The 13,115-nt window shown below is 48.3% G+C and overlaps 1 protein-coding gene across 1 annotated transcript in view; it reads right to left on the reverse strand.

The window, feature by feature from the left end:
• The window catches only part of TOP6BL (TOP6B like initiator of meiotic double strand breaks), a 63,725-nt gene that overhangs the window by 11,704 nt on the left and 38,906 nt on the right, over positions 1-13,115 (reverse strand). The window lies entirely within an intron of this gene.

Genomic DNA, 13,115 nt, shown 5'->3' on the forward strand with positions numbered 1-13,115 from the left:
TGGTTTTCTAGGTGTTCGGGCCTGATCCCTGGTGCTAGCAATCCAGTGAGGACCACATCCATTCCGACCCCCTCAGTTTCCCGACCCACAGGACTTTGCCTTGGTTTTCTGCTCCGTCCTGGGTGGCAGGGTGGTGGCATGGTCGCGGGCATGGAAATGTGCAGTCAACATGTGGTTTGGTCCTTCCCGAACAGCAGAGGTTGAAGCTATTCCCTGCCATCATCCTAGTATGCCATTTCCAGCGTGGTGGATCCAGCGCCATAACAGCCAGTTTCAGACGGATGTCTGCAGTTTGCAGGTAACTATTGTATACTGTGGTGGATTTTGTTAGTACTGTTTATAATCTCCATTGAGGCGCCATGTCCAATGATAGCATGCTATTAACTGGAACCAGGGCTATGGAGGTCTATTTAGTGCTCAGCCACTGACCTGCTAGGTGAATTTGGGCAAGATCCCTGTCCCCTTTGGGACCTATGCCCCCCACTTTTGTCTATTTAGATTGTGAGCTCTAGGGAGTACTCTATTCACTTGCGTCTGTAGCACGCGCCTGACACCAATGGTCTTCGGGCCTTCAGTCTAGTTGGCGTTCAGGGCGCTCCTGGCAAGACAGCGGCCCCATTTAGTAGGGCTGTTGCAGCATCTGGCATTAGATGATCCCAGTTGGAGTCTGTGCAACCCCAACAGAATTTAGAATGTGATGAAGTAGCGCTGTTTCTGGGAGCTCTAAATATTAATACATGTTACATGAGGGAATCCAGTGGCGCTTTCACCGTCTTCCAAGTTGTTTTTGTCGCTTGTGAGGAAGTTTTTAGTATTGAGAAATGCTGTGATACTAGATTTGTGATGCCGGTTTGGACGATGTCATGGCAAGGTGGCAGAGTTTGCTGTCTGCTTGTTCTTGGACTTTGGAGGCAACTCTTTAGGGCTCCATTGCTCCCCCCACCCGCAATCTGCTCCCTTCAGTAGAGAGATGAAACCTCATCATTAATAAGTGCTATTGTAGATGCTTGTTAAGGTAAGTGTGCTTAAGAGCTCTTGCAATCCATGCGGAGGCATGGCTAACTTTAAAGAGAGGTCTACAAGAATCCAAAAACCTTTCCACTGCGAGTGTGGATTCTATTAAATGTGTAGCGTTTCGATACAGACGCTAATGGCAGCTTTTCAACAGCGTTTGAAAATGTTCACTCGGAAGCGACTGCTGCCAATGGGCACTTGCAGCTCCAAAAAGTAAGTCCGGTTTCACCCTGGTGGCTCACCTCTTTGAGGACATCTGTATGCTGATGTGTGTGTCTATCTCGTCACCATCCACATATCACCCAACTCACAAACTCCATGCTCATGATCATGAATTGGGAGACCCTCTTTTAGTCATCAGCAGATAGTAGAGTGGAAAGCTTCTCCTGAATCCCATGTGGCCAGCAGTCCCTACGGTATTCCGTGGTGTGTTCCATCAGAACAGGAGACACTCCACATTCAGATCCCCTACTACCCTCATCCTCTCTGGCATCAGCAGGTAGGGACGATTACCCCCTGTAATATCCCCAGGGCCTAGTCCAGCCTGGGTTTTCAATGCCCTTCATTCTTATATTAGAAAAATATTTACTGCTATCACCTGCTTCTGGGCGAAAAAAAACGTTACTCTTCTTGTATTGTAACTGTTGTTCTGCAGATAATAGTGTGACCTGTACTCCACTCAGGTGCGTGATGACCCAGCACTCGTAAGCGCAAGAGGATACCTTTCCCTCAGCTCATGCCCTTGTTCCCTTGTTCCTTTCCCCAGGCTGTTAAGTGCTCCATCCTGTTCCTCACACCAAACATTAACATGGTAACACTGCGGTTGCGGGAACGAGCTTGAGGTCATGAATAATCCCTTTCACCCACATTCTCGAAGAATCAACAGTTACAGTCCACGGTAGTCATCCTTTCTTTGAGCGGTTGAGACTGTGTATTTCACTTCAGGGGACTCACAGCAAGTAACACGGGGCTAGGCTCAGAGTCTACGTTAAAGAAGGACTGCAGCACTTGCCTTCCCACAATTGCATCTGATCTAGATGAGCCCTTGATAGCTAATGCTTGTAAAGTATGTAGAAGACCAAGGAAGCTGCTGCAATCGCCCTGTATCGACAATCATGAGAGATTGATTAATATTGCTTGGACCCTTTTGTTCAGGCCTGTTCTTAGTGGTATGTATGCCAAGCTCCGCCCTCTGTAGGGCACAGATGTGTAGCGAGGCGTGTTTTACTACAAATCGGTGGTGGGCTGCCCTATCTCACAGCAGTTGAAGGCATGGTCGATAACCAGACCCGGGGTTGTTTGTGTCACTGTGTATAGAGAGTGCCGTCGTGCACAAATCTGGTATTGGTCACTGATACTTGGCCTCTACGGAGTCCAGGATGTTGCTCCAATGAGAGCTCCAATTATTGTACTGGTTTTAGAGTAGATTTCCGTTTCTTATTTTATACCTTAGTGGGTGTCGACAAGAGGGTGACAGTCCTTGACGGTAATATTTATTGTTTCGTGATTTGATAGGTCCTTTCCGTACGCGAGTTGCTTAAGTATTGGGAGCATCAATATTCCCTGTCCCTGCACAACATGCTACTATTACTCTGCTGCTGGGTTTTGTAAAAACTCTCAGGGGCTTCACAAGTCCAAAGGTAGCTTCTGTATTGCGACAATAGTCTTTCTTATTGGGAACGTACTGTAGGAACTTCGAGCGTGTATTGGGGTCATGGCATGGTATATCATGAAAGAATGCTCCTTGTAGGTAACGATGGTGACGAACCGGACTCTCCTTTTCACCTCGCGTTAGGAATTGAGATTTAGTCGTGAGCTCGGTGTGTATGACAAACTGGTCTGAGGTTTTCTAAAATCTATATTACGGACCCTCGTACTCATATCGTGATGTTTTGTTTATGAGTCAAGAAACAGTGAAATAAATTCCCTTCCCCTTGTGTTGAACTTGATCTCAACGGCATCTTAGTGTATGTAGAGGTATCTAAGCTTATTGTCGAGCGGTGTCAGGGGAAGGCGCCCTGAAGAGGGACAGGCAGGAGGATGAGTTGGTTGGAAAGGAGATTAAAAGGGATGGTTTACACCTGTGTGAGGATGATCTCTAATACCCAGAGTGTCTGTGGTGATGGGACCACTACAATAAAATCGGTCTAGCCAAATGACCAAGGGTCTGGGTTGTTCTTAATATGGCGCTTGAGCTGTCTGGGCAGAGGTCAGTCCGACCTTGACCACATGTTTCCAAAATTGCATTTGGTGATGAGTGCTTGGCACATTAGACTGAGAACTGCGGACAAAGATGAGTCTCTGTGGCAGTGTTTGGTGTCTGCTGGTTGTCAACGTCTATCTCTGCTGTTGTTGCAAGAGTACGTCCGATCTGTTGCGGGAGTATGGCTGGTATCTCCTCCATTCTCTTTGGGGTGTGTAACATGCTGACGTTAGTTCTTAGCTGTAGCTCGTGAGTCCTTTCTGGATGTAGGACCTCATCTGTCTTGCAGCGTAGAACAATCTATCCTATCAAGGAAGGTCTCTAACCTTAAGTCTGAAGTTCCCTTCAGATGCTCGCACGCAACAATATAGCCATGAGTCTGCACGATTACTATTGCTGTTGGCAGTTGTGCATGCGGCCTGTGTCTAGAACATTAGGGATGCTTTGGGTGCTCGTTCTGGTACGAAGCGTCGTTCCCTTGTTAAATGATGGTTCTTTGTTGGAATTATTCTTCTTAGCCCTCTGAGATTCTCAGTCAAGGACATCGATCAGTTCATAGCATAATTTCTGGTATATGTTGCTAGAAACCACTGGTGTAAGTTGAGGTGTGCAGAGCTGCAGGACTGCGAAGATGTAGATTTCCACCCAAATAGATTACTCTTCCAATCCTTTGTCTTGGGGTTGATCAGGCGATGCGCTGTTCCCATATGTTTGCTCCATCCACCACTAAGGGGTGGCATGGCCTGGGGTGCGAGAGAGGAAGTCCATGCCTTTATTTGCTTACCTATACTTTCTGTCTGCATTGGTTTTGCAAGTTGCGAGGGGGCTTGTCCCAACACTATTCTTGCTGGTTCCATCAATGCATCTGTGCGCTGATGGAATCGCGGGACCTTATTATTCTTGATACAATTATTAAAATTGCAAGAATCTGACCGAAGATGCAGTAAGGTGTATCTTTGAAAATGTTATACTTGATTTGATGTATGATCATTGTTTATATGCTTCTGTTCCTTTGTATTGTGAGTTATAGATGGTATGTTGTGTGACTTCCCTCTGGTTGTTATTTGGACTGGTGACTTGCATAGGTCACTTCAGATCATTGACTCTGCGGGAGCCAGCCTTACCGCTGCTCTGCATTGCGAACACCCCCCTGCCTGAGCCGTTGCCGATCTTAGGATTCTATGACGTGCCTAGCGGCATTTATTATAATTGGTTGCCACTACTGTCTGCCATACTTGCGTCTGAGCACGAAAACGAGCTTACAGTATCATTCGGTACAAGCTTGCACACATTGGATCTTATTAAAACCAGTTACTTATTAGCACACTGTAATGCTTGAATGAACTTCCTAAAGAGTAGCACTATGACAAAATCTATTTGACGACATATGCAATATTAATTTTTTATCTTTGTCCATTTTATTGGAAAATTTATTATGAAGAGGTATTTGCAACAAGGATTAGTTTTTAATTAAAGCAATCTCTTTCTGGACTTTTTTGGCTGCAAAAAGTATAATGTCATCGTATGAGACAATAAGACAAAGTGATGGCCTTGTTGCATTGCCAGAATAGCAAGACCTCAGCGTTCCTGACTCATTGAGAGTGGAATAGTTTTTAGGAGCTTTGTTTGAGAACTCTAGTTCATCTGTGCTAGGTGTTACAATTGTCGGTAGAATACGAGTGGCAACGTACACCATCTAGGATACTATATTATCAACAACGTTTGTGAAGATAATAAACTTACAATGTCCATCACTGTTTTGCATGTGGCAACACTGATGAAGTCTGTACTCAATTCTTCTACAGTTCAATGTCCATTTGAATCAATATCCCTGTGCTTCAGGAGCGCTCTCTGGTCTGCCTTTGTTCATATCGTTGCTCTTGTCTCTTCCTATTTCGGTTGAATTTAGCCCGCTCGCCTGCTCCAGTTGATCGTGAATGGACCAGGCCGACATGTGGGCTTGTGTGGCTAGCACCAGGGTCTCAGCCACTGCGCGTGCTATGATCTGCTTGACCAGTCTGGGTTCCTCTTGGGCGGTCCCAGGCCAGCGCGGTGATGAGTGGGGCCGGTGTGCTGTGCAGGGGCAGCAGCCGAAACCGCAGCAGCATCAAAATCGCTGGCTACACTTATGGCAGGTTGTCGTGTAGGTTCTGCCCCTGCTTTATCACAGTGGTTCCCAAACTGGGGTTCGCAAACCCTGGGGTTTGCAAGAATGTCATACAGGGGATTCGCCAGAAAATTTCCCACTATGGCGGCCAGAGGACCCAGGGCATTGGAGACAGCAGTGGGACCCGGTTACAGCGTGGTAGGACACCCCTGGCCACGGGAGAGCGGGCTGGGCAATTGGGCTGGCAGACTGAGTTCTGGTGGTCAGTGCAGAAGCCGGCAGCCCAAACCCAAGTGCTCTGTGCGGGGCTGGTAGCCCAAGCCCCAAGGGAGTGGGCAGGCACGTTGGGATGCAGCCCAAGTCTCTGGTGGTCGTAAGGGAGCCGGCAGCCTGACCCTAGTGCTCGCTTGTGTGGGGCTGGCAGCCTGAGTACAGGAAGAGTGGCTGGCAGCCTGAGCCCTGCCCATCGCAGGGGAGGCTGGGCACCCAAGACCGCGCTGAAGCCCAGGAAACAGTGGGCCGGTGGGCAGATTGGGCATCCATCCACTGGAGAATTTTAAACTTTAAATCCCTGAAATATTCATTTTAGAGAGGGGGTTCTGACAGCCAGGATTGGAATGGTCACAGAGGACTGGGCTGGGACAGCCGATAGCATGTGCAAAAAATCAGGACAGGGGCTGGGTAGGGTGAGCAGATATCCCACTTTTATAGGACAGTCCCAATTTGTGGTCTTTTTCTTATATAGGCTCCTGGTGCCTATATAAGACAAAGCCCCAAATATTGGACTGGCCCTATAAAAGCAGGATATCTGGATCTGGTCACCCTAGCTGGGAGCGCATCTCTCCCCCAGTGGAGCTGCACAGGGCAGGATGAGCTGCTCGTGGCTCCATGCAGGGCCGGTGCAACCATTTAGGCGAACTAGGCGGTTGCCTAGGGCGCCAAGATTTGGGGTGCCCAAAAGTGGCCCCCCCCAATTTTTTTTTAAATGGTTGCAGCCGCTGCTGCTGGAGGGGCTGAGCTCCAGTGCAGCAGCTGCCTGCAGCGGCAGCCCAAGGTGTCCCCGGGTCAGGGCTCCGCCGCGGCCGCCCAGGGCACCCCCCCTCCCCCCGTCAGGGAGCCCCTGGGGTCAGTGCGCTGCCCCTGCAGCCGGGCAGCCCAGGCGCCTCCCACCCCGGGGTCAGTGCGCCCTGGGGTCAGTGCGCTGCCGCCACAGCCCGGCAGCCCAGGGTGCCCCCCCCCAGGGTCAGCGCGCCCCTGGGTCAGTGCGCCGCCGCTGCAGCCCGGCAGCCCAGGGCGCCCCCCCTGGGTCAGGGAGCCGCTGCCGCAGCCGGGCAGTCCGGGGCGCCCCCCCCGCGGGTCAGCGTGCCCTGGGGTCAGTGCACCGCAGCCAGGGCGCCCCCCGCCTCTGGGTCAGGGAGCGCCGACGCAGCCGGGCAGCCCAGGGCGCCCCGCCCCCGGGGTCAGCGCGCCCCTGGCGTCAGGGAGCCGCCGCCGCGGCCCGGCAGCCCAGGGCACGCCCCTCCCGGGTCAGGGAGCCGCCTCCGCAACCCTGCAGCCCCGGCCCCCCCCCGGTCAGGTGCCCCCCCCCGGTCAGGGAGCCGCCCAGGTCGGCGCTTTCCCTGGGGCGCCAGCATTGGGGGGGGGGCGCATTTTGCCAGGGGGGCGTGTCATAAATAGATAGCTAAGGGTTAATGTTTCTTTTACCTGTAAAGGGTTAACAAAGGGAACCAAACACCTGACAAGAGGACCAATCAGGAACCGGATGTTTTAAAAGCTTAAGGGAGGGAATTTGTGGTCTTCTTTGTCTTGGTCTGTGTCTTTTGTCTCTCTGTCAGCTATGAGAAGGTTCTTTCTATCTTCTACTCTTCTGTTTCCAACTTGTAAGTACAGGTAGAAAAACAATATAAGCTTCTATGTTGTTTGGGTGTATTTACATGTGTGCAGCTTGCTGGAATGTTTCAAATTGGATATCTCTTTTTGAATCAGACTGTTTATTCATATTTTTCTATAAGCAATAGCCGTTATTATTGTCATCTTGATACAGAGAAATTTTGATGTCTTTTTCTTTTTTTTTTATATAAAGTTTTCTTTTTTAAGACTTGTTTGAGTTTTCTCTCTGGATAGGCTAAAGAACAAGGAGGAATTCTCTTTGTGTTAGTCTAGGGAGGATAAGCTCTGCAGCACCAGGGAATTGGTGGGAGGGGGAAGAGAAATAGAATCATTTGTTTCCTTGTATTTGGGGGTTGTCTCTTTGTGGAATAGAGGAGATACGCTTCTTGGTATTGTGATGTAAAGAGATTGCATCAATACTCTCAGGTTAGCCCAGAGAGGAAAGTCTGGGTGGAGAGGGAGGGGAAAGGAAGTGGAGTATTCCCCTTGCCGGTAAGACTCAGAGCTTCTGGGTCTTGGGGTCCCTCCAGGGAAGTGGGGACCAGAGCGAGACAGGCGCTGTATTCTGTCTGGTGCAGCGAGATAAGATCCAAGCTGGTAATAAGCTTGGAGGTTCATGCTAAGCCCACAGATTTTGGACGCTAAGGTCCAGATTTGGGAGAAAGGCTTATGATTGAGTGGCAGCGACATGGGAAAGATAATATTCCTACTGGCTTCTGGATTCTGTTTTTCTTTTTCTCTGTAGGGCTTTTTAGCAGAGAGAAAGGTTGGTTTTTAAAAGTAGCCAGAGAGAAATTTTTTTTCTGCTGCTTGGTAGCTTGCATTTTAAGCAAGGAGCCATTAAGGTGACATTAAGGGTCTATTGTTAAGCAATAGGATTCCAGTTGGGAATTAAGTACCCAGCAAACAACACACAGGTAAATAAACTGGTTTGACTTGTTAATTTGCATGTCAAAGAGTAGCAGAAGAAGAAAAAAGGAGTTGCTAGGCAGACTCCAGGAGACAACAGAGAGCCAGCAGTTCAGACAATAACCACCAGAGGGCACCCAACACAAGAAAACAGGAACCATGACTACCAAAGAGCCCTGAAAAAGGAACGAGCACTGCAACAAGCCATAGACAACGGAAATGAACATGGAGACGGATGGAACTAATTAAGGCAGAACAAGAAGCCAATGAGGCAGCCATAAAAGATCAAGACCAAAAATGCAGCTCACGAAAGAAAACTGCAAAAAGAAGAGGTGGCCTACAGAAGAAAACAAGAAGAAGAAGATGCAGCCCACGAAGACAGATAGAACTCCAGAGGGGAAACACCAACAAGAAGTGAAGAGAGGGACAAACAGAGAAAGCATGAACTGGAAGTAGTGCAGGCTAAGCATCAGAACGCAGCCGATCTAACCCGTCGACAGTTGTTAACCACACAAGAAATTTCCCAACTACAAGCAGGTATGACAACTGAGACCTTCACCTGTCATGAACCCCCTCCTAAAAATGAATATTTTCAGGGATTTAAGTTTAAATTTCCTCAGTGTGATGGATGCCCCAACTGCCCACCCCACTTTTCCTGGGGCTCAGGCTGCGGTTCGGGTTGCCGGCTCCCCTGCTGATGGGGGCAGGGCTCAGGCTGCCAGCCCCACTCTTCCTGTTACTCAGGCTGCCAGCCCCACACAGAGCACTAGGGTTCAGGCTGCCGGCTCCCTTACTGACCACCAGGACTTGGGCTGCCATCCCCAACTGCCTGGCCCCACTCTCCTTGGGGCTTGGGCTACCAGCCCCGCACAGAGCACTTGGGTTTGGGCTGCCGGCTTCTGCACTGACCACCAGAACTCAGTCTGCCAGCCCAAATTGCCCAGCCCTGCTCTCCCTTGGGCTCGGGGTGTCTACCCTGTAACCGGGTCCCACCTGCTGTCTCCAATGCCTGGGGTCCTCTGGCCGCCATTAGTGAAATTTTTCTGGCGAATCCCCTGTAACATTCTGCAAACCCCCAGGGGTTTGCGAACCCCAGTTTGGGAACCACTGGTATAAAGCAGGGGTCAGCAACCTACGACACACGTGCCAAAGGTGGTATGCCAGCTGATTTTTGATGCTCTGGGGTTTCGGCTGCTGCCCCTTGCCAGCCACCGGCCCCACTCAGCACCCGCTGCTGGCCTGGGGACCCCCAAGGAACCCCAGACTGGCAGCAGACTAAGCACGCCAGTGGCTGAGACCCTGGCTGAGCCACTCAACCCACTGTCGGCCTGGGGTTCCATTCACTCAACTGGCAGCAGGCTGAGCGGGACTAAATTCAACGAAATAGGAAAACAAGAGCAACTATATGACAAAGTGCAAGAACCTAGAGAGCCTCCTGAAGCACAGTGATAGTTTTGATTTAAATGGACTTGAACTGTATGAAGAATTGAGTACACTGTCATCAGTGTTGCCACATGCAAAATCGATGATGGACATTGTACAGTTTATTCATCTCAGCAAACTTGTTGATATATATATCCTAATGTGTACGTTGCCACTCGTATTCTACTGACAATTTCTGTAACACTAGCATCAGGAGAACAGAGTTTCTCAAAACTAAAGCTCACTAAAAACTATTTCCACTCTACAATGAGTCAGGAACGCTTGACTGGTCTTGCTATTCTTGCAATCAAACAAGGCATCACTTTGTCTTTGTCATACGATGACATTATTACTGATTTTTGCAGCCAAAAAAGCCAGAAAGATTGCTTTTAATTAAAAACTAATCCTTGTTTCAATACCTCTTCATATAAATTTCCAATAAAATGGTGACAAATTAAAAAAATTATATTTGCATATTCTGTCAAATCAGATTTTTTTCTATAGTGCTACTTCTTTAGTGATAGTTCATCAGCATTACAGTGTGCTTAATTAAGTTAAACTGGTTTTAATAAGATCCATGTGGCAAGTTTTCCAATACTGTAAGCTTGTTTGTGTTGCTCAGAGCAAGTAAGGCACAGGGGCACCAGTTTAATAATCCCGCCTAGGGCACCATAAATCCTAAGGACGGCACTGCTCAGGAGTGGGGGTTCTCACAGCAGAGCAGGGTAAGGCTGGCTCCCAGAGTCAATGACTGGAGTGACCTAGCAAGTCACCAGTCCAAATAACACCAGAGGGGAATGTCACAACCATACACATCTATAACTCACAATACAAAGTGATACAAACATATAAACAAGATGATCATACTTGGCAAATCATAACATTTTCACAGATACCTTACATGGCATCTCTGGTCAGATTTCTTGCAATTTTATAATATTGGTATCAATATCATAAAGTGTGTCCCGTATTCCATACAGCGTCACAGATGCATTGATGGAACCAGCAGAAATAGTGTGGCAAGCCCCCTCCAACTTGCAAACCATGCAGACAGAAAGTATTACGTAACAAATAAAGGCATGGACTTCCTCTTCTCGCACCCCCAGGCCAGCCCACCCTTAGTGGTGGATGGAGCCAACCAATGGGGTAAACAGCTGCAATCCTGATCCAACCCCAAGACAAGGATTGGAAGAGATTAAATCTATTTGGGTGGAAAGTCTACTCTTCGGCAAGTCTGCAGTTCTGCACAGCCAACTACACAGTGTTTCTAGCAACATATGACCATGATAATTATGCTAAACTGAACGATTTCCTCGATGAAATCTCAGAGGACAAGAAGTAATAATTCCAAGCCATCATTAACAAGGGACAGCTTGTAGCCAGAACAGCACCCAAAGCATCCCTCAATGTTCTAGACACAGCCGCATGCACAACTGCAACAGCAATAGTAATGTGCAGAACTTCATGGCTATATTCTTCGGGCATCCTGAGGGAACTTCAGACTAAGGTAGAAGACCTTCCCTTTGATAGGGATAAATTGTTCTCCTCCAAGACAGATGAGGTCCTACATTCCATGAAGGACTCACGAGCTACACTAAGAACACTCAGCATTTACACAACCCCAAAGAGAAGGAGGAGATACCAGCCATACTCCCGCAACAGAGACGATACTTTGCAACAACAGCAGAGATAACTTGACAACCAGAGACAAAGACACTGGCCACAGAGACGTCATCTTTCCCAGTCTCAGTCTATGGTGTCCCAAGCACCATCAGCCAAGATGCAATTTTGAAACATTGGTCAAGGGTCTGACTGACCTCCCCCAACAGCCAGCGCCAATATTAAGAACAACCCAGACCTTTGGTCATTGGCTATGACCATTTTATTGTATGTGGGTCTCCATCACCACAGACCACTGGGTATTAGAGATCATCCACACAGGTTAAACCATCCCTTTTATCTCCTTTCCAACCTACTCATCCCCCTTCCCTGTCCCTCTTCAGGGACCCTTCCCCTGAGCACCTTCTACGACAATAAGTTAATACTCTTCTACAACTAGATGCCGTGGAACAAGTTCCAACACAAGGGGAAGGGAATTTATTTCCACTGTTTCTTGACTCAAAACAAAAACCATCGATTGAGACCCATATTAGATTTTAGAAAACTCAACAAGTTTGTCCATACCCACAGATGCTCACACTAAACTCAATTATCCCAGCGCTGGAAAAGGAGAACCGGTTCTCACCACTTGACCTACAAGAGGCATTCTTTCATATTACCATCCATCCCGCATACAGACGGTTCCTACAATTCCCAATAAGGAAAGACTATTTCCAATACAGAATGCTACCTTTTGGACTTTTGACAGCCCTGAGAGTTTTTACCAAAACCCTAGCAGCAGTAGTAGTGCATTTGTGCAGACAGGGAATATTGATCTTCCAATACTTAGACAACTGCGTACTGAAAGGACCTACTCAAACAGAAACAATAAATATTACCCAGAGGACTGTCACCCTCTTTCACACCCTAAGGTTATAAATTAAGAAACGGAATCTACTCTAAAACCAGTACAATAATTGGACTTCATTGGAGCACACCTGGACTCCGTAGAGGCCAAAGTATCATGACCAACTACCAGATTTGTGCACTGACCACTCTCATACCAGTGATCACAAACAGCCCACGGGTGTCTGTATACACCTGCCTTCAACTGCTGTGACGTATGGCAGCCACCACCTTTGTAGTAAAACACGCTCGCTTACACATGTGCTGCCTACAGAGAGGGCGGAGCTTGGCATACATACCACTAAAGAACAGCCTGAACAAAAGGGTCCAAGCAATATTAATCAGATTCCTCAATGATGTTTCGATACTAGGCATTTGCAGGGCAGCTCCTTGGTCTGTCATACATACTTTTACCAAGCATTATGCTATTAGGGCTGCATCTAGATCAGATGCAAATTGTGGGAAGGCAAGTGCTGCAGTCCTTCTTTAAGTAGACTCTGAGCCCTGCCCCCTAACTTGGCTTGTGAGTCCCCTGAGTGAAATACACGTCTGCACCCGCTCAAAGAAGAGTGATTACCTACCTGGACTGTAACTGTTGTTCTTCGAGATGTGGGTGAAGAGGTGTATTCCATGACCCACCCTCTGTCTCCTCTGCACCGCAGTGTTACCATTTAATGTTTGGTGTGAAGGAACTGGGTTGGAGCCCTTAAACAGCCTGGGGAAGGACTAAGGGAACATAGGGCATGAGCTAGGGAAAGTTCTCTGGCTTCTGAGTGCTGGGTGCACACGCACCTGAGTGGAGTAGAGGTCTACACTTATATCTTGCAGAACAACAGTTACAATACAAGAGAGTAACGTTTTTTTTCCCCAGAAGCAGGTGATAGCAGGATGAAGATATTTTTCTAATATAAGACTGAAGGGCATTGAAAACCAGGCTGGACAAGGCCCTGGGGGATAATTTACAGGGGGGTAATCCTACCCTGGATCCCAGAGAGGGATGGGGTAGATGGGATCTGATGTGGAGTGTCTCCATTTCTGATGGAACAATCCACAGGAATAGCCTGT

The sequence above is a fragment of the Chelonoidis abingdonii genome, chromosome 17, assembly GCF_003597395.2.
Source record: "Chelonoidis abingdonii isolate Lonesome George chromosome 17, CheloAbing_2.0, whole genome shotgun sequence".
In the NCBI taxonomy this organism is placed as follows: domain Eukaryota; kingdom Metazoa; phylum Chordata; order Testudines; family Testudinidae; genus Chelonoidis; species Chelonoidis abingdonii.